The sequence below is a fragment of the Delphinapterus leucas genome, chromosome 10 (assembly GCF_059928025.1).
Source record: "Delphinapterus leucas isolate spDelLeu-1000000601 "Yukka" chromosome 10, BTC_Dleu_Yukka2, whole genome shotgun sequence".
Lineage (NCBI taxonomy): Eukaryota > Metazoa > Chordata > Mammalia > Artiodactyla > Monodontidae > Delphinapterus > Delphinapterus leucas.
This window is the reverse complement of record NC_143138.1, coordinates 90,803,064-90,807,588: the sequence shown is the minus strand read 5'-3', so window position 1 is coordinate 90,807,588 and position 4,525 is coordinate 90,803,064.

The following is a 4,525-nucleotide window of genomic DNA, read 5'->3' as shown; positions in this document are numbered from 1 at the left end:
TTGGTCACTTTCAAACGGGCCTTATTTTTGCTTGTCTTTAGATAGATAGAATATCTCAGCAGACGTTAGCTTAAATAATTATCAAAGCACTGACATTAGGATATAGTGTTATTAACTGCCTTCCAGTGGTTCATTAGGGATAAACTGACTTCTGTGTTGCATTATCCTATGGTTTATGGAGAGACATTATTGACAGTCTAAATCACTTGGTAAGGAGAATCATAATCTCAAGGAGATCAGAGGTTTACTGAATAGATGAATGTCCTTATGTACCTCTGCCTCAACATACTCTAAAGCATATATTGCAGAGACCATTCCTTTTGTTTTCCCACATAACCCCACTCCTGCTTTACAGGTCCTCAAATCAAAGAGATTTGTACCATGAATTCATCATATTTATTCCAGAATTTGTATAAATCTCTTTCTTTTTATATTTTGATCTTGTTCACATTGCTTTTGCTCCCTTGTTAGCATACAGAACGGTCTATATTCTATTTTACAGAACTGAACAAAAAGAAGATATGCTTGTCAATATCACTGCCTAGAAAATCTGTGATTAAAAGTTATGTTGCTCGTTACCACAGAAAATCAAAGTGGTAACAATGCTTACTGACCATTTTTGTAAAAAAATTCTTGCTCATTGCTTTCTGCGATCTTTCTTAAAAACAAGGCTGCAAATTGCCACGTTTCACTGAGATGTCAACACAGAGTGCAATTTGTATTTATGCAAAAAGATCCCATTACTCATTTTTCTTTCAAATTAGTTTATAAGAGTTTCTACCTTGAAGGAGTGCTACCATAGGTAATTATTTTAAGATGTGTTACCTGGTACTTTACAGATCAAAACCTCCATGTTCTTGGGTCGACATATAACTATCAATGGCATTCATTTTCCCAAGGATAATGGTTGAAACATGTGAGCCACAAGTCAATAACATAAATGATTACGTGCCAGTGAAATCAATGGATCTAACTCTTATTAAATGTACCCAACATGAATGAAAAACATTATGATAATGAAGGCATGTTGGCAAAGTAGAGTGAAGCTCTGAGAGCCCCTCAGTTTGTTTACCAGCAGCTCAGATATGGTTTTATTAATAGTTATAGAGACAATATCAAACTAATGAAACAAAGTTAGTGACACAGAAGCAAAATAAGCTGAAACATAAACAGGTTTTCGAGGAGTCAAAGGATTATTACGAAGCTCATGTAAAATCTGGCAGCTGTTACTTCCTCCCCTCCAAAACACATCATGGCATATTGACAGTGGTGTCTGTCATCATCTTAAAGTGATGAGTGATATTAAATGTCATTGGGTTCAATCCTTCATCTGATGCTTGTGTTTCTTCTACTGTGATTTTACCACGTATTGTAAAATGCCTCCAGGGTTGGGGGATTCACTATCTTTCCATGCACCCCGTAACAGAAAAAGACAGCAGAACTGGATACAATAGGAGAGGAGTCCATAGGTAGAGTAGATCCCAAAGTGTCCCCAATAATTATTTTGCAAAGAAATCATTATGCTCCAAGAAGAAAAGGGCTTACTTATGAGCTACATTTAAACTGATATTTATTAAAATTTTGACACATTTAACAATATTTTGGGAACAAAGCATTAGTGTTCTAGAAGATTTTACTGTATACATCAGCTCCTTGCTTGTCCATGAGATAAAAATGAAGCCTAATGACATTCATCACTCATCACTGCAAAGCATCTGCTTTGTTGTTGTAAGGTGAATGAAAAAGACATTATGTCTATGAATGTGCAAAATGGCATTAGAGCTTTCAGAATTGGGATCAAGAGGGTAGGAAAAAATGAGGTAAAAAATGTTCTTTTTAAGCGTACTGTCATGATATTGGTTGAACTACCAACATTTGAGCCCTGATGTCATTGGCATCAAGAGCTATTTGACACATAATGAGGACAGCTGGGACTGACCTATGGGAGATGAAATGGAATATGAACCAGAGGCAAATCAGAACTATGGCTTAACTTGGCGAACAGCCTACTTCTCAAATAACCCATGCTGCTTGCCAGGGAGTCAATGAATACTCATGACAGCAGTTAGTATGCAGTGTCAGATTTAGGAATCTCACCAGCCTAAAGGTGAGCATTCCTTAGCCAGGTCACCAGGATTGTATTTGTATGAATCCAAAGCATAGACACTTGTTCCACGTTTAAAAAGGTAAATTTTAGTTTAATATAAAGAGTATCTTTCTGGTTAATGAAGCTGCTGAAAAACTGAAAGGGCTATTTTATGATATGAATTTCTGGTTCTTGCACATGTTAAAAAAAAAGATTGAGTGACCACTGTTGATTAAGAGTTTAAAGATGATCCTTGATGGGCCCTTCCATCTCTGCAATTCAGTCTATTCATTCACTCATTCAAGCAACAAAATTTGATTCTCTGATTATGACACAAAATTACATTCTTATTGTTTTTATTGTATCTTGAATCTGAATTAACTACATATTATGAAAATCTGAAATAATCAAGGAAGTAAAATATATGTAAGCACTCAATTTTATTTTTCAATGTATAGAATCTCATAACAAGTGATCTATTTATTTCATTGACCACTAAAAAATTAACTTTTTGCTTATTCTTTGGTATCATATAGACACTGATTAGCAGTATTTTGTAGATGTTATTCATAGGTTTGTCATAGCTTGTTGCCTCACTTCATTCAGGGCTCTTTTCAAATATCATCTTACTGGAAAAGTCTTCTTTTCTCTCCCTATGAAAAATGGCATTCCAACTCCATCACTCTCTCTGCTCTAACCTTGCTTTATTTTTATTGATAAAATTTATCACCTCATGATGCTCCTGTTTGTCTTCTGTCTCCATCTACTAGACTGTAAATTCCATAAGAATAAGGATTTGACTGTTTTGTTCACTTCTATCTTCCTATTGCTTGTGATAATATCTATCACGTAGTTGAGATCAAAAATAATGTTAAATGATTGAGTAATGAATGGATGAATGAATGAATGTAAATGCCTGAATCAATAAATTATTTTGAATGAGTGGATTTTGATTGCAGATACTACTTTAATATCATAAATAAATTAGCCAATATAATAAAAGCTTTTTTTTAGTTCATATTTGAATGCTAACTTACTTTCACAAAAATAAACTGAAAATGATTAAGGGAATAAGAATATTTTTTAAAGATTTTTACCCTCCCATTAGAATTTAATCTTCCTTTATGCCTTAGAAAAGTAAATGAAATTCAGTTGAAAAACAAATATTATAAAAATGTGGTTAGATTTCTAAGGGTTCCAGTTGAATTTAAAGGTCCTCCTTAAATCACATAAGACCTATATTAAATTTAACGAGGGAGACTTTTGTAAGTAATTTCTACAATTATTAACTCTCAAAGGCATTCAATTTGCCTATATGAATTCATGTTGCATGATTGCTGGAGAAGATGGAGACACTGAGAAAAAGATGTTGTTCTGATGCTTCACAACATGCTGGAGATTTTGTAATATATCAAAATTGTGTGTGCCCACTGACACTGTTAAATAAATGTGATCTGTATAATATTTTCCTGACTGTTGGCCCATCATGGTTTATAGGTCCATATGAGAATTTAATGTTGAATACTAATATTCAAAAACAAATACAGTTTTCTATATAGATGGCAAATATTTTTGCTAGTTATGATCTATCTAGTTATTTATTTTAGGTACTGCGTTATCAAAATCGTATGGAGCCGGTGGAGTTTTCTTATTATGGTTATATCAATTCAGCAATGCAGCTTACCTAGAGAGTGGCAAAATATGTATCACTGTGAATTTGGCTATGCATTGCAGCAAACTGCATGTATACATAAAGGATTTCTGAACATGTTTAGAAGGGATTTTTGTGATTACATGCTAAAAAACTAAATATAACTCAGTAAACCCCCAAATATTTTATTTTTTCAGTTGCATTGTAGCTCTTAATCTTTTGCCCCAAATGACGAAAAAAATATTTTTCTAATTAACTTTAGTTTGAAAAGCAGTATTTGCAAGAGCAAGGAATATTCTGGTAGTTCTTGATTGCTTATTATGATAAAACGGTAGTGTGGTGTATTAGAAATAGCACTGGCTGACAGAAATCTTGGATTGAAATAACTTTTCAGCCAATATTTATCTTTGTAACCCTGAATGAACTATTATTAATGCAACTACACTTGGTTCTATGTAGGTCCGAAATACTATGTAAATATCAATTCATAGTGTCAATTAGTGTCCTTAGAAAATAATGTAGAACTTATGTCCCTGAAGTCTCTAAGAAATCACTTGAATGACATAAGAAATTAGAAGAGTCAGCTTTAATGAAATAGCAGAAAGTTGAACCAATGCACTCAGATAACGTTAGAGTTCAAGGATTCCAGGGATCATGATATCTGATTTCTTCCTTTTAGATATGAGGAAACTGAGTCCCAAGGAGGGTAAGTAGTATAAAGTCATACAGCTAAGTAGTAAGACAACAGTAATTAACAGATGAAAACCTGATGTCTTCAACAAACATTC